The 17,098-nt window shown below is 63.8% G+C and overlaps 1 protein-coding gene across 1 annotated transcript in view; it reads right to left on the bottom strand.

Annotated features, from left to right (window-relative positions):
* The window catches only part of ZNF536 (zinc finger protein 536), a 312,709-nt gene that overhangs the window by 214,943 nt on the left and 80,668 nt on the right, over positions 1-17,098 (bottom strand). Inside the window, exon 3 of the mRNA XM_045818413.1 lies at positions 1,650-1,761. The gene's annotated coding sequence lies outside the window, so the exon portion shown is untranslated. The remainder of the gene's footprint in view (positions 1-1,649; positions 1,762-17,098) is intronic.

Here is a 17,098-nt window from a genome sequence, read left to right as displayed (position 1 = left end):
AGCGAGGTACCCGTTCCCCGAACAGGAAGGACCCCCGCCTCCCTGAGGCCGACCCCGGGGACACTGCAGCTCTGTTCCCGGTCATCTCTGCGGCCATTCACTCCTCACTGCGCAGGTCTCACAGCGGAGAGCCGGGCGAGACCCCTGTCAGTGTGTCCTTGCGTCTCCGCCCCTGGCACGGGACACTGTCTCAGTCGCACCTGCTGCCCCGACAGCGTCCCCCCCAGTCACACAGGGCCCTGGCACCCTTGCCCGTCCAACGTGGGTCCAGGGACCACGGCAGCTCCTTCGCCGGGCCTCCTCTCCCCACACGGGAGGACGGAGCCGGCATCCCTCCAGGGCGAGCCGGCCGGCGCACCCCACCCGGAGGCCAGCCTCGCCCCGGCCCTGCCCGCGGCCGTGGGTGCGGACGGCTGAGCCCGGCCTTCCCAAGCCGTGAGCATCGGCGCGGCAGCATCCCCGCCGCCAATGTAGCAGCGCAGCTCTGCGAGGCTCCTCACTCCCCCATCTGTGTTTTGCCTCCCAAGAGGGAAAATATTCTTCGCAGACGTTCCTGTATCTGCCAGGCAAAGTCTAAACCTTACTGGCAACCGCACGCTTGTTTTCCCAAGCAAACAGCTCCGGAGCCGAAAAGCGTTCTGCCTGCGACGTGCCAGGGAGGGGACCCGCCAGCAGCTCCTGCGGGGAGCCTCCGCCCGGAGCCCGTGGGCGGCCGCGTCCCTGAGGAGCCCGTGCGTGCGCCCCGAGGCCACGACACTGCTCTCCGAGACGCAGGCGCGCCCGCCGCGAGAACACCGCCGCGGTGTGAAATCGACACTTTCCAACCCGAATAACCGGGGTGAAGGAGGAGGGGGACGTCCCCCGTGCGTGCTACCGACGTTTCCTCCCACGAGCGCCCGCCGGGCAGCGGCGCCCCAGCGCCCGGGCCCTCGCAGGCCATGTGATGGCTTTTCCTGCCTTTTTCCTCGCCCTTCCCGCCGGAACCCTGCGCCCGGGCCGTCGCTAATAACAGCCCAGATCGCGGGATACCTGCGGGAGCCTAAGTGGTGGGGTCCTCTATCGCCTGGCCTGCACGCCGGGCCGAGGCCCTGGGCACCCCGGATTTAAACGCTTCGTTCTCCTCCCCAGCCCCCCTTTTCCACACGTCAGCGGTGCCAGGCGGAGAGGTGGGCACAGTTCACTATCAGAGAGAATCGTGGTGCGGAATAATTTATGGCTTCGGCTCGGGCTTTCAGAAAAGCTATTTCAAATCTCCACTTTGATTCGGTTGTATCAAAACTACTCCAAATAGCACCGGCACTTTCTGGGAAGCGGAACACGTGAGTGGCACCTCGGGCCTGGGCACCGAAGCCTCTGACTGATCCCGGCAGAAAACCGGAGAAGCCTTGAGAAGGGGGCATTTCCCCACCGTCCCTTTGTTCCCTCTGCACCCCACAGCAGGGGCACCACCCCCCCCCCGTCCCCGGCGGGCAGAAGCCCTGCCCCGCCCCGGCCCAGCGCTGGCCCAGCGGGAGGACGCCCCCCTGAGGAGGCAGGGGTGGGGCTGGGGGCCAGGGCTCCTGGGTTGGAATTTGTGGCGGGCGGAGGAGACAGACCAGGAAGCACCGGGCTGCGTGCGGGGCGGCCAGTTCTGGCGCCGGAAGTCTTACCTTAGCAGGTGAGCTGCATAGTGTCGTCAGGAGAGTCCGTCCGCTGAGAGGGCCCGGGAAGGGGCCGCTGGTGCAGGCGCTGACGGAGGGCCAGGCGGGCGCCCCGGGGTCCCTGCGACAAAAGAACATAGAGAAAGCCACAGGGTAAAGTGAAATGTAACAGATTCACGAAATCACAGCCACACGCGGAGGTCAAGGAAATTCAGCGGAAAAGGTTAAAGATGAAATCAAAGCCGGCGCGTGAGAGTGAAAGCCTATCCCCACGCAAGGCCACGGGTGATATGCCGCAGACAAGAAGCTAAATACTGCCTAGCCCTGGGATCTTTCATTTTCATCCGATCAATAAAAGCTTATATTTATCAGGATTCCAAGCAGCTGCCACTTCTGACAACCTCCACTTTATTTTTCTCCCTCCTTGCGCTGCACCGGGGCAAAAAGGAGAGCCGGAGCGGCTTCTAATGCTATTCACACCTGAAGACACAATTCCATTAAGGGGTCCTGTTTTGTTAAAGACGAGGGGGTGGATGCGATTGCAGCGGCAGGCGCAAGGGGCCCCTTTGTTCATCCGCCCTGCTCCCTCCTTGGCCGTCCAGACCCAGCGCGGGGGTGTCCGGACGCCGGGTCCGTGCACCAGCACTTTTTCTTTCTTTCCTTTCCTTTCCTTTTTTTTTTCTTTTCTGGTTCAAACTTACCATTTGCAAAGGGAGAGGAAGGTCTGTGCTGAAACAGTTGCCACTCTAATCATCTGTGCAACAATATTTGCTATCAGGCATTCTAAATAGATTATCACCAGTCCATCTGTGTCATTATTGATTTATAAAGCCGTAAGCGGCTTTAGAATGGAAGCGCCCCCCAACCGAAGGGGTTCTCGTATAAATCAGAGCCGGGCTCAAATATAGCCGCCATCACTCGGGGCGGCGCCCCTAAAAAACACCACCCCGGGAAGGAGAGCAGGATACATGGCTCCTACCACACCGATCCGAACCGATATGCAAATCTTGTTTTTTAAATATATTACTTGAGTAGAAAGAGGCGTCATTAACATATGAATGCCGCATGCAAATGACGGTGACAGCAGATGTTGGCGCATGTAATTGACCTATATGTGAATTGCATCAGAACCCTCAACTCTGCTAATTCACTCCCCGGTAGCTCCAGAGTGTCCAGAAAGTCCGTTCCCTGACACCGCATCCCGGGAGCGAGGCCGCCGGGGGCCGGAGGACCCCGAAACAAGGTCACTGTCACGAGGATTCTGCTGCCTTCCGCATTCCCCTGCTTACGGATGACATCATCACGGGGCCGTGTAAATCGATCACTTAATAGCATTTAGAGAAGACTGCAGTGGGGAACAGGTTAGAAGGGAAAAAAATGGCCCAGTTTTATTCTTCTTTCTTGGCAGAAATGTCATACCTCTTAAACGCAGGGTTTGTGCATGAGTGCGCTGGGAAACACACAGATGCCGTTTTATTCCCCGTCTTTATTTTTCCACTTCTTCTCAGAATGACATTAAATTGTATTAAATAGCCCTTTGTCCACAGGGCACGGACCACCCCGCATATGATAATGTATTAATGCCCCTGCGTTCCAGCCACTGAGCTGAAGCATTCTGAGACTTGGAGGATAAGTATGAAGCACCATTGTGTGTATAGCCTGCTAACAACTCTGACACATACTAATAGAAACATACCTAATAAATTACTGCTTTCAGGTCTAGCAAGCTGACATTTCTCTGCAAGGGACAATTTTATATTTGTGGCACAGAACAAAATTGCTTCATATGAAGCCACTGTGGATTAGCATAAAAATTAACACTTAAATTCCAGCTTATTTTCCACCCTCTCTTCCTGCCACAACAATCAATTCCTCTTATAAATCTGATTAGATTTTATGATGCTTATTATTCAGAGCATGTCTCAACACAGCATTCACAGGCTTGAAGACTATTTGTTTAAATAGAAAAAAGAAGCAGATAAATCTATAGGTATTTTTTATTGCCCCATTCCCCACCAGTTTCTTGCTCATATTGTAACATCAGTAATTGATTGCACACATTAATTAACATGTAAGGTAGAAATTCTGCATTATGCATGATTTATTTTCCTATCTGGCGAGGAGGTTTGTCTGCTGCCCTTGGGCTTCCAGGACGCGAGGCTCGATCTGGCCCAGACATAAATGCCAATGCTCATTCCCCTGAAAGTTATTAATGTCAGATATGAAATGAGATTTTTGATTTCACCTGCTTACTAATCCACAAAAGCTGTTGTGAGGGATGCAGGCTTAAACGCCGAAATTTGAAATGATATATGGCTGTATCTGATAACATGCAAATATGTTCATTAGACGTAATTTAGCAGGAGAGAAGAGCAACTCTTGCAACCGGCCCGGGTCAGAAACGGTTGTTAATTAAAGACGTCGGGAGAGACGGCGTTCGGAGGGGACTGTCCGGCCGACACCGGGCTCTCGGCGGACACGTGCCGGTGGGTGCTGCGTGCCGTCCAGGACGGCGGCGGGTGGGGGGGAGGGCTGACGCCCGGAGCACGCCGAGTAGCCCGGAGCGGGGCGCCCACAGTAGCCGGTCCCCGCAGCAGGAGCCTCGGACCAGCCCAGCTGCACACCCTTCGGTTCTAGTGGGAACACACACCACCGCTCCGTTTGGACATGACATTTCCCTTTCTGTCTTGGTGGCTCCAGTGATTTATACGGTGGACTCCTTCACAAATAAACCAGAGGAGAAATTAATATCGCGCGCGCCACACTGCTGGCTGCCCTGGGTGTTTACAGCCGTGTGTTTTCCATCGGGTGCGGCCGTGAGCCACAGGGCGTTTGGGCGGTGAGGGCGGGACAGGCCCGGGGACCGAGGGACGGGCGCGCCGGGCGGCCCTGCCTGCCCGCGTGTCCCCCTGCTCCTGTGGCCCCTCTCATGGCCCCGCGTCGTCGCCTAGGGGACCGGGCACAGCGAGCGAGCGAGCACTCCTGGGGTGGGCCGTGAGCTGACACTCCGCGGGGGCGGGGCTCTGATACTCGGGTAAGCAGCCCCCGCGGGGGCTCCTTGGGGGGAAACCTTGCGGGTCACCTACAGTGTGAAGGGGGGAGGCAGGTGTGTCCAGCGGCCTCCGGGCTGCCGCATGGAGTGTCGGGCGTCGGAGCCGACAGGTGCCGCCCGGCCAGCGAGGGGGGGGACCGCGAGACGAGGCTCAACTGCGGGAGGGGCCCTCGCGGCCAACGCTTTCTAACCACGGCCGTCCGGCCGGACGTGCACGCAGCTGCGTGAGGAGTCGTGCCCGGGAAGGTCGGTCGAAGGTCAGGCAGAGCACGGTCGCTATAAACCGAGGTGGGCCGCATGGCGGCCCTGTGACCTCAGCCCTGGCGGCAGCCGGGAGCTCCAGGCGGAGCTGTTCTCGCCGCCAAGTGCGCGGGCTGAGGCGGGTCCTCCCCGCAGAACTTCCTGCCCGAGCGCGGCGGCGCGGCCTGGCTGCAGTCGAGGTGGCCGCTGCGGGGGAGGCCTTGCCTGCCCGGGGACGGGGGCGGGGGAGGGGGTGCAGTGTCTGCGCTTCCACACGCAGAGCCGCGGCCGCGCGCCCTGCCCCGCAGCACTGCCCGCCTGGCCCTCGGGGACCGCAGGACGACGAGGATCAAACACAGACAGTGGGTGGGGGACCCCTCGAGGGGGAGGGGGACGAGGACGGAACGCTCGTTCTCGGCCTCCCTGGGCAGTTTCTCCTTCCCGCCACGCCGGTCCCTGTGTCTCCCGCCCACACCACGGCTGCCGCTCACATGTCATCATGACCGATGGCCCCTCCTTCCCGCCCTGTCACCCCGCAGCCCCGGTCCCTGCACTTGACGTCTCCTGCTTTTTATGGGAGCCACCCAAGAACGGCTTGGGGTCACAAGACTTATCGAGGAGGCCTAGGGGGGCCCAAGAACTCCCAGGCAATGCGGGAAATTGGGGGAGGGAGGACTTGAGTCCCCAGCCCACGGTGACATTGGGACCGCCCAGTCGCAGCCCGTGGGCGCAGCCTGTGGGTGCAGCCCGCACCTCTCACAGGCTGACAGTCGTCCCTCAGGGACCCTGGGCCTGTCTGTCCGCCTTCATGAGTCCCCACCCAGTGATGACGCCTGGGTCGACCTGGGTCACGGCCGACTCCTTCACCTGCTCCAGCGGCTCTCACTGACCTCGAGGGTTTGGTTTGTGAACGAGTGAAGTACGTGAATGACTAACAGACGCACACGCGTGCACACCGACGGATAACTGAAGGGACACGGGGAGGCACGCGTGGACGGTGGGTGCGGGACGGACTGCCGACCGGACAGGTCGGAAACGCAGTGAATCCGTGAACGGACGCGCAGATGCAAAGGCGCCGGGGAACAGTGCCTGACACGCTGGCGAACGGAAGCGGTGCCCGGCGGACGCCTGGAAGAACGCCGCCGGCACGTCTCAGCGAGCGTGGACACGCCCGTCCCCAGCGCGCCCGCCGACCGGGTGGGCATAAGGCAGGAGAGGAGAAAGGCTGAGCGAGGCCTTGATCATCGTCCAGTGTGTGGTCACCCGTGTGGCTCCTCCCGCGTCCCGGAGGACACAGACTCCTGGAGAGCCCCGCGGGGCGGCCGGCAGGGTCCTGCAGGGTCCCACCCCCGCCGACTCAGGCACAGGCGCACGAACACTCCGCCTCCTGCCGGAACCTCAGACCCCTGGCTCGGTGCGGCCCTGCGCCCGCCGCGCCCGGACGGGCCCTCCCCGGGAGGTGGGGGCCAAGGCCGTTGGCCGCACAGCCCCGAGCCCAGAGCCCAGGAAGCCCGGCTCTGACGCTGAGAAGTCCCGTCGCCACCGAGGGGCCAGTCGCGTCTCCTCTTTCGGGATGGAGGTCCTGCATCTGACGGTGCTCAGCTCAGGGCTGGTGCCCCGTCTCCTCTCGACTGTCAGCGACCACCACTGTGTGGCACCCCGAGCACCGGTGCCCCGTGGGTTCCGGGCCCCTTCCTGTGCACAGCTTCCCCCAGCTGGACTTCCGGCTCTCCAGGTGGACTCCAGCTCTCCAGGTGGACTTCCAGCTCTCCCAGCTGGACTTCCGGCTCTCCCAGCTGGACTCCGGCTCTCCAGGTGGACTTCCATCTCTCCAGGTGGACTCCATCTCTCCCAGGTGGACTCCAGCTCTCCCAGGTGGACTTCCGGCTCTCCCAGCTGGACTCCGGCTCTCCAGGTGGACTTCTGTCTCTCCCAGGTGGACTTCCGGCTCTCCAGGTGGACTTCCATCTCTCCCAGCTGGACTTCCGGCTCTCCCAGCTGGACTCCGGCTCTCCAGGTGGACTTCCATCTCTCCAGGTGGACTTCCATCTCTCCCAGGTGGACTCCAGCTCTCCAGGTGGACTTCCATCTCTCCCAGCTGGACTTCCAGCTCTCCCAGCTGGACCCCGTCTCTCCAGGAGTGCTGGTGGCCAGGCTGCCTGCCGCGGGGACTGGACCTGGGAGCTCACCCGGCGCCTTCCAAGCGTGTTTCTCGTCCCCTCTACCGGGCGGCTCCTACTCACGACGGCCGCCCGGACGCATCTCGGCGATTCTCCGCTCTTCCCTGGAACCTGGTGTCATGTCTCCAGAACCAAGAACTCGGGCCAGCGCCAGGGTTTCGCAGCGGCTCCCAGCAGCTCCTCCCCAAGGACAAAAGCACGATTTCTGCAGCCACGGCGACGGCGGGGAGCTCCCAGCGGGTCTCCTTGCACCCCGGGGGCCGGTGGCAGCCAGTCTGAGAACCGGCGGACTGTGGGGGACAGGGGCACGCCCTGGACCTGGCGGTCCACGTGGCGGTGGCCAGCCCCGGGCCTGTCCCCGCTGCCTGCTCACCGGGACGACACAGACGCCACCCGCCCGGACCGCCTTCCAGCCCGTGAGTCCCCTGCTGTCCCACCCCAGCCCTGCCGTCCACTCCAAGTGGGAGGGGGTGCCCTCTGAGGCGGGCGGACCCAGGCCCAGGCGAGACCCCCAAGGAGGACCGCAGCGGCCGCACCTCTGGCCGCGGGCGTGGGCCAGGAGGGCCGCCCTGGACGCAGGTCGGAGGAGCGAGAGCTCCGACCCCCGCCCCCCCCGCCCCCAAAGGAACTGCCGGAGACCCCGCTGGAGCGCGTCCCCCGGGAGGAAGGCGGGGACTCCTCTGAACCGTCTCCACTTCCCGCCGCTCCGCCCTGGACGGGGCTGGGGGCCCCCACGGCCGAACGTCAGCCACGCGCGTGGAAGGCACCCGCGCCCCGTCACCGCGTCTGCTCGCACCGGTGCCGTCAGCGGGCTGGGATGCGTCTTGGAATGGTCTCACGGGTTTCCTTGAATCCATGTGGTTCACATAAAAATCTCATCTAACAAACCGTTAAATGAAAAACGGTATTTATTTCCCGTCTAAGTGGGTGAGACCCACACCTCACTGCGGCACAGGGAGGGGGCCCGGCCGAGTCGGATCTGAAGGCGCCCCAGAGCCTGGCGGAGACCGCATGCGGCGGGGTGCCCAGCACCCCAACTTCGACTCGGAGGGAGGGGCCTGGGCAGAGCGCGTCCCCTCCCCCACCCCGAGTCTGACCACGGACCCGCGCCCGGAACCTCCTGTCTGAGCCTCAGTTTCCTCACCAGGAAAACGGGGCGGACAGCCGTACCCACCGCACAAGGCTGTCGCAAGAATCAATTAAATTAAGTGAGCACATTAATTAATGATTAATTAATTAAGCGAGCTCATTAATTAATGATTAATTAGTTTGATGAGACGGTGTGCCTGGCACGTAGCTGTGGCTGGGGCTTCTCTGCGAAGAGAGGAGCCAGCAGGAGGAGCAGGCCCGAGCGGCCGTCTAGTCCGTGTCTGAACCAGGCCCGCGGGGTGGCCCAGGGTCCAGGTGGCGGGCTGAGCCCAGCAGCCTGGCCCTTGCCCGGCTCTGCCCTTCGCTCACTGTCTCCCCTTCAAGCCCCATCTCTCCCCACTATTCTTCATCCCCGGGGGACGGGGCCCAGGGGTCTCCCAATGACCTCCTGGCCATGGGGAACCTGTACCCTTGAGGCCACCCCAAGCCCCGTCTTGGCCAACGCACGGCCCGGGGGAGGGGCTCACTCCACACGCAGCTTCCAGAGCGTGGCAGCGCCCGTGCGGGGGCGGACTCGAGCACCCACGACCCCAGGACGGGAGGTGCGGAGCCGGCACCGAGCGGGGGGACTGAGGCAGCGTGCCCGGCGCCCGGGAGGGTGGCAGCTGGGGTGGGCCACAACCGCGTCCCAGTCCTGCCCACGGGACGGCCCGGGGGTGCCCCCGGCACTCCCTCCCCACCCGGCCTCGGCTCCCGTCCCCCACTTAGCCTGCGCTCGTCCCCACGGTCACCTCCACGCGTCACCTGGAAAAGGCCCGACACGGTGTCAGGTCACTTGCTGCCCCTGGGGGTGGGGGGCCCCCGGCTGCTTCCCCAGGTCCCGCCCAGCGTCCGCGGGTGGGACTGGCTCGGGGACAGCGGTGCGTCTCCTTCCTGGTGCGTGCGGAGCAGCGCGGCCTCTCTAAGCTCCGGGAGCTGTGGTCTCCCAGCCCGGCACCCCCGGGCCCACCCGCGGGTGCTCACCTGTGCCTCACGTACACCAGGAAAGGTGCTCCCTCCAGGGTCCGGTGGACCTTAATCCCATTGCCCAGAGGCCCGGGGCCACCTGGGACTGGGCGGCAGGCGTCTGTGCTCAGCGCCGCCCCCACCTTGTCCCCAGATGGACATCAGCCCCCCTGCAGGCCGCCCCAGGCCCAGCCCCCAGCGCCAGGGCAGGGGGACTGACAGCTCAGCAGCCTCGGCACCCAGAGCTGGGACGGGTGTTACAGGGACCCGCCCCTGCCCCGGGATTCACTAGGTGCAGCTTCTGGACAAACCCCCCCGCCCCCCCCCCCACACACACACACAGAGTGGTTCGCTGTGCAGCCATAAACAGGCGCCCTCTAAAACAGGCGATGTTGTTGAGTCTCGGGCGCACGGCGAGGGCAGGAAGACACAGAGTGTTTATAAAGCGCTGGATCCCGGGGACTTGCGAGCCCTTCTCCAGAAACACTCACGGGAAAGGCACTTTCTCGGGAGCGGACGCTCGTCTCGCCCCCCGAGGTGCAGGGTGAGGGATGCCGCCACCAGAGGGTTCACCCAGGCGCCCCAGGAGCGGGGGACCCCAGGAGCGGGGGACCCCGGGGCCCGGGCTGCCCTTCCGTGAGCGGTCTCATCACAGCAGGTGCGGGGGCACGGCCTCCCCGAAACCCGAATCACCCACCGATTCAGGTGTTCACTGCTCTCCAGTCTTTATTAAAACAAACAGGGGAAAGCACCGCAAAATCCAGTGTTTCTCATTTCTTCCTATTGTTCTTCTTGGCAACTTTATTGCACATTAGTTCAAAGTAAGCCGCCAATAAACTTGGGTGAAATTAAACTCGAGCTGGAGTCTTCTCCTCAGTAATTTTTGCCCGGGCGTTTTTATTTTCCTGAGGATCCGAGACGAGGCGCGGTCGGAGGTGCAGAACCCCATGGTCTCCGAACTCGCCGCTCACCCCTGACTCGGGGGGTTGCGACCTCGGTCCCTTTCACACGGGCCCGGTTTGGCCGACGGCCGCGCACCGACCGAGGGGGCCTTGGTAGCAGACGGCCCCTGCCCGTCCGAAAGGCACAAGGCGAGGCCAGCGCCGTCTCCGCCGCATCTGGGCTGGGAGGGCAGCGAGCCGCAGAGCACGGCCCCGTCCCCGACCTGAAGTCCACAGCGGTTGGAATGGACGATTCCAAGGAAGTATTTTTTTAGATTTAGCCAGGGCAAGGAAGTATTTTTTTTAAGATAGCATTCATGAATAGGCCAAAATGATTCGATTTAAGATAGCAAAAATACCTGACTGGTGTAGCTCAGTGGATTGAGCACGGGCTGCGAACCAAAGTGTCACAGGTTCGATTCCCAGTCAGGGCACATGCCTGGATTGCAGGCCACGGCCCCCAGCAACCACACATTCATGTTTCTCTCTCTCTCTCTTTCTCCCTCCCTTCCCTCTCTAAAAATAAAAAAAAAGATAGCAAAAAAAAATAAACATCTTGGAGTAAAAATAATGCGCTCTAGGAATTTGACGACAGTGCAAGTCAAACGCCGAGTGCTGTGGGCCGATAGGTATTTCCACGCAACCGAGCGTGTTTCTGACCGTCCAACTGTGCGTTGCACGTCGAACACGACGAAGTCGGTCCCATCGCCAGGAGGTGCGTCGCAGGTAGAAGAGACAGAGCCGGAACCCATCGCCACACCTCCGCGCTGGAGGCGAACAGCAGGCGGCCGGGAGGTTTGAACTTGAACTGCCGTCTGTCTCCAGGCGTTGGGAGGGACAGCTCACCGTGGAGAAGTTCACGTACACACAAAGGCCTCTGATCCAAATATGCTAATGATTTTTATTGGTCGAATCTTAAAAGCGAGGTTTATTTTTATGAGCGTGCGTTAATTAACCCCGCATGTACTATCTCCCGGGCTATCTTGCCAGGACTTTCATTTAAACATGTTTATTGTGAAATGTTTGCGCTCTGCACATTTGCGGCCCACACACAGCTTATGTCGCCCTGGCCTTCCGAGCACTTAGAAAAGTTAAAAGGAGTTATTGTTTTTGATTAATGCCATTTTGGGGCAGTTAAAAAAAAAAAGGAGTTCCGACTCCCTGCTCTGCATAAGTTCTTTGACATTAAAAAAAAAAGTCTGCCCGTGGAAAGGGGGGGTCCCGGGCCGGCTGGAGGTGGGCGGCAAGGATGACGGCTCCTTAGCACGCAGCCCCGCGGGAACCCGCGCGGGGCAGGGTGGCGTGGACCCGGGCCCCGGCTGCCGCTCACCAAGGGGCACCGCGGGCCAGGGGGGCCGTGCAGATGGGACTCCTAAGGCCCCGCCTGTCATCTTTTGATTAAGAAAAGGAAATGATTTCACCACGAAGATATTCCCTCTTGTGTTGTTTTGTTTTAACTGAGTTTGTACTTTCCACCGAACTGGACATATTTATTGAGACTCATAAGTTACTTCGCGATTACCAACATCACTGAATCTCAACAAACGATTTTTTTCTTGCCAATTATCTAAATATCATAACTATAAAATAGCTTAAGACATTCTCCATACTGTAAACATCTTCGCTACAAAGCTCCGAGTGTAAACAGTGCAAGGCATCAGAATGGTTTTAAGCGATGTTATAAAAACTGCTCTTAAAAACTAAACAAAAATGTAAAGCTTCCATCTGCTTTATGATTTCCCCACCGCCGAACGGCTGCCGCATGCCAGCGCGCTGAACCGCGGCTTGCTAAAGACATGGCCGGGGTCACCGACTGCAAAAACAAAGACCGTGTCTTTAGTGCTGGGTGTTTTTTTTTTTTTCTCGAGTCTTCCTGACATGGGCTGGAAGCAAAGGGAGGGCGTGGGGCCGGCGGGGACCGAGACCTCCAGGCCCAGGCCGCGGGGAACAGAGCCCGAGGCTGCTCGAGCGCCCGAGGTCCTCCGGTGACGGTGTGTCTTCAGCCTCGACGGGCCCTTCCTCCTTCCTCACAGAACCTTCTGGGGGCCCTGACTGCGCCCGTGGGAGACAGGCCGCACACGGCGCACGGAGGGAAGGCGTTCCGCCCGGCTGTGTGCACACAGGCAGCTCTGAGTCCGTGGTCACTGAGAAACCGAGATCCCCCTCCCCGCTCAGAGTTCCGGCTGGGGCGCGGAGGGGCCTGAGCAGGTGGACGGACCCTCAGACCCGCAGGGACACCGACCTCCACTGGGCAGGTCCTCCCGGACGCAGCGGCGGGGCGAGGAGGGGCAGAGCCCGGCCGGCCCCTGCAGGGTCCCCTCGGGGTCGGCCTGCAGCCCCCGATGTGGCCCCGGGGCTCTCCTGAAACCTGTGTCTGGTCCCCTGTGGCCCCTGCTGAGGAATTACAGCTAGGGTGACCCGTGGGTGTGGGGTCCCCGGGGCCCTGACCCCCAGAGATGGGGCCGCTGGGGGCTGGGGCTACTCAGGGTGCAGGAGACACTGCTGGCCCGTCCCCCTCCCGGTCTGAACAGGTCCCCACGTTCTCTCTAGAGAGCAGGCACCCCTGGGCGGGGGCAGAGGGGGGTGGCGGCCTGCCAGGGGCTGGGCAGGGTTAGCTGGGTGCCAGCCTGCCTTCCCTGGGTGACCTCCTCATGCAGGGTCATCAGCTGGCCACTGTGGGGACCCCAAGTCAGGGTCCTACCCCAAAACCTGGGGCAGAGGGAGAGCACTTGGGGCGGACACATATGGGGAGTCACCCTGCGGCAGAGGCGGCCCTGGTGGCCCACCTCAAACACTCCACCTTCCCCTGCCTCCCCCAACCTCCCCTGCTGTTACCCCAGGGGCAGAGGCCTGGCAGGGCCTCCCCTGGGGAGGACCGCCCTCACTTCCAGGTGGGGGTGTCCGCCACTACAAGTGGCTACACGGGTCACAGCAGGGGCGCGTGGTGGGTGAGGGACCCTGCAGAACTCCTGGGAAGGCCGGCCCGGGGCGTGGGGGGTCCTGGGGTGCAGGGACCCCAGACCTGAGTGTTCTGAGGGGGCCATGGGTAGAGCGCCACCCTGCCACTCCGCTGACCTGCCACGTGGCCCATCGTGCCCTAGTCTGCGCCGCGCCCACCGCACAGGCGGCCCGGGGACGACCCAGCTGGGGCTTCGAGAGCCCAGCCCCGGCCCCGGCCCCCACCGCGTGGCCACTGTCCCCGCCGAGCACCCAGCCCGTGGGCCCCGTGGGCCCCGTGGGCTCCGGGAGGCTGGCGTGCTTCTGAGCGCGTTCCAAATTTAAATCTGGGACACCCCCCCCCCCCCCCGCCGCTCGCTGCTCCCGAGCACGGGGGCGGCATCTGCCTGGAAACAGCTGTCGCCCAGCCGAGGAGGCGGCACACGCAAGTCTCCCGCGGGCGCCGGCGTCAGAGCCTCGCGCCAGCCAGGGTTACTTAGCTACGGAGCTCCGCAGCGGAGGGCGGGGGCAGGGCCTGGGCCCACGGAGTGCCCTGCCTGGGTCCCCGCCGCATCTGGGGAAACGGGGGCTCCCCGAGGTCGGCCACCGTGCCCGGGGGCGCACAGAGACGATAGCGATCACCCTGGGGTCCCGGCGAGAAACCGCCCCCGCGGACACTCCCGTGCACGTGAATCGTGCCCCCCAGGGGCCGGGGCCGGGTGGAGACCCTCACAGCTGCCCTCCTACAGACGTGGGGGGAAACCGAGGCACGGACGCTCTCGGGACGTGACGGAACCAGGACTCCTGTCCCGGCCACCAGACCGCACCATCACCACCGTCGTCGAGAGCAGAGCAGTTGTCACCTACTGAGCACCTGCGGGGGCCCGGCCAGGCGCCGCGGGCCTCGAATGCCGTGTGTCCTTGCCTTTAGTGTCTGTCATTCACGCCATCCCCACAGACGGACGGACAGCAGGACAGCAGGACAGCAGAGAGGGCGGGCAGCGTCCTGGAGGCCCAGCAGGGAGCAGAGCCGAGCCCAGCGAGCCCCCCCGCCCCCCACCCGGGGACCGGCTCACTCCCGGAGCAGAGCACCCAGCCACCCGCCCGCGCCCGCGCCCGGTGGGATTTCAGGAGAGGAGGTGGGGCCAGCCCTGCTGTGCCGTGCCCGTCCCAGCCCCGCAGAGGCTGACCGGGGTTTGCACTGGCCGCCAAGCCGGCCGCTCTTCTCCCTGGGGCCGACCCCGTTGAGGGGAGGGTGCGAGCTGAGTCCAGGGAAGGGCGGGGGGCCAGCCGGAGTCCACTGTCCTTGGGGGCGGCAGCGGTGCTGCTGCAAACACTGACCATATTTGGAAGTCTGCAGACTGGGGACACAGCCATGTGGCTCGGCCATCCCCCTCAGCAGGCCAGGCGGCCTGGCTGCAGGGCCCCGCGCCTGCCCTGGCTGGCCTGGCCTCACAGAGCTGCGGGCAGGGCCCACCGGTCTCCCCTCAGGTGGCCAAGGTCAAGCACTGGGAAAGGGGACCCACTGGGAAGGCCCGGGATAACTAACTGCAGAGGAGTGAGACTCTGGCCGCCGCGGGGAGAAGCTGAGACCCCACGGCGAGGGCGTGGGGGCGAGGGGCCTGTGGCCGGGTCCGCCTGCACGCTCCTCGAACTCGCCCCTAGTGAGGTCCGGGGCGAGCTATTTTGAAAACAGCCCACACAGCACAACCGCACGCCGTCATCGGCCGCCGTCCTCAAATGCAATTTCATTCATAATTAAATACGAAAAAGCCACCACCTTAAAATAACGTCAGGGGTCACAGCTGAACTCTCCGGAGGGGACCCTGAGTTCCGGCCTCTGCTGGCCTCTCCGAGTGGGCCTCCAGCGCGTCCCTGGCCCACCGGCCCCCCTGCGGCCTCCTGCGCACCTGGGCCCGTCCCCCTGCCTCCCACACCACCCGCCTGCGCCCCCTCCCCGCCCCTCCCCGCTGCCTCCAGCTGGATCCTCCCGACGGTCTCTCCTCGGCGGCCGAGGCGGCCCAAGCCCAGCATTGCACCTGCAGCCTCCTGACTGCTAGTCCGTTCGCTCATCCGTCGCCCGTCCCCCCGTCAGGTGCTTGCTGAGCACCTTCCACGCGCCAGACGCCCCTGGAGAGCACCTCCCGGTGGGAGGGCACAGCCCCCCCCCCAGTCAGCAGGCGCCGCCCCCCACTCAGCTCGGAGCCCGGGCCCGCGTCGGCCGCGGAGCTCAGGACGCGCCGACCCGCCCACGGTTCCAGGGCGACCGCCTCCGCCCCCGTCCAGCCTGTCTGCGGCCTCTCCCCACATCTGCGTGGAGGAGAGACCGGGCTGGTGGGGACAGTCAGGGCCGCGCAGGTGTCACCCCGGAACCTGTGGTCCTCAGCGGCTCCCGGGGGGCCCCGCGTGGAGCCGCGGGAGGGCCGGTGACGGAGCACAAGCCTGCCCGAAGCCCAGGTGGTCGGGCAGCAAGCAGGAACGGTTTAAAGGCCGCCATCTGGGGGCGGCTCCCGCCAGGAGGAAGCTGTCCAGGCCGGAGGCGGGCGGGCGGCGGCGCAGGAAGTGGCGCTTGCGGCCTCTCGGCGGGGGACTCCCTGGCAGCAGGCGGCCCGGCGGTAGCCAGGTGCCGGGAAGGGGGCCAGGGCCGTGCTGCTCGGGCGCCCGACACCCACGGCAGGAACTCAGCCCCGGCGCGAGACCGGGCCAGGCCGCGAGGAGGGGCGGGGCGGGGCGGGGACACGCTTCCAGGAGCCCGCGGACCCGGCGGGAGTGGAGACGCCGCATCGCCGGGCCCGGCAGGACCAGCCGCCGGCGGAGGGGCCGGTGTCGCAGGAGCCCCCCAGCCAGGGTGTGAGACTCAGCGGACGGAGCCTGTGACACGAGTTCCCGGTTTGCTTGTTGGCCCCGACAGCCTCCAGGCCGGTGAGGAAGCCAAGGCTCCCGGAGGCCGCGCCGCACGGCCAAGGTCACGCAGCTGATTCTGGGACCAACCACCAGCTCCCGGGGCCGCTCCTCCCCACCCACCTGGGCTAAGCCCCCCCCCATCCAGGCCTGCCCCGCCCCGTGGCTCCCTCTCGTGGCCCCCCTCCTTCCACGCCCGGCCCCGGCCCCGGTGCTGCGGGCCCCCTGGCTGCCGCTCTGAGGCCACGGAAGTGACCGCCAACACCAGGGTCCAGCCCCCGCGTGTCTGTCCCCACAGCCCTGCCCACCGCAGTCACGGCCGGCCCAGTCCCCGCCGAGGAGAGACAGGCTCAGGGGGCCACGTGGCCACCACACGGTGGTGGAAAGACTCCGTCCTACCCACTGTCACGCGGGCACCCCCGAGCCTGGGCTCAGTCAAGATGCCACCACACTCGGGGGCCTCCCTTCCCTCCCCCGGGAAGGGGGGACACCCGACCGCCACATGGGAACGGGTCACATTCCAGCCGAGGGGGCTGGCAGGTCTGCTCACGGCTGTCACTGCTCCCCGTCCCCGCCCCCACTGGGTCGGACACCATGGCCAGCCCCCAGACTGCCAGAAGGAGGGGTTCCCCCACAGGGGGAGGGGGTGTCCCGGGGCCCCAAGCAGCCCCTTCCTTCCCGTTGGCCAGGGGCCTCCTCCCCTGGCTGCTCCCAGGCTCCGGCCCCCGGCGCGGCCGTCTCAGAGAGTCCGGCACCAGCCGTGGCCGCCCGGGGCCTCCGGACCGGCAGCCCGGCCCTTCCCTCCTCCGCCCGCGGGGGCGACGGGGCGCTGCTGCTCTCGGGGGTAAATTTAACTGTCCTCGTTAAGGATTCACAGCACACCAGAGAAGTGGTGCATTTGTTTGTTTTTTTTAAATCATCGTTGCAGAAAAGGAGTATCAGCAAAAATAATCACTCTTTCAGGCTCCACAATGAGTCTCTAATGAGGACAGCAGCCCCCAGTTGAACTCATGCATCCTGAGGGTGACGAGGGTGTGACACTCGGACAGGGGCCACCGCCTCGGGCGCGTCTGTGGTCAGTCCCGGAGGCGGGGGGCCGCCGGGAGGGGGTCG

The sequence above is a fragment of the Phyllostomus hastatus genome, unplaced genomic scaffold, assembly GCF_019186645.2.
Source record: "Phyllostomus hastatus isolate PE091 unplaced genomic scaffold, TTU_PhHast_1.1 phas_scaffold_345, whole genome shotgun sequence".
Taxonomy (NCBI): Eukaryota; Metazoa; Chordata; class Mammalia; order Chiroptera; family Phyllostomidae; genus Phyllostomus; species Phyllostomus hastatus.
The sequence above is the reverse complement of the archived record's forward strand: the minus strand, read 5'-3'. Positions and strand labels throughout refer to the sequence as shown.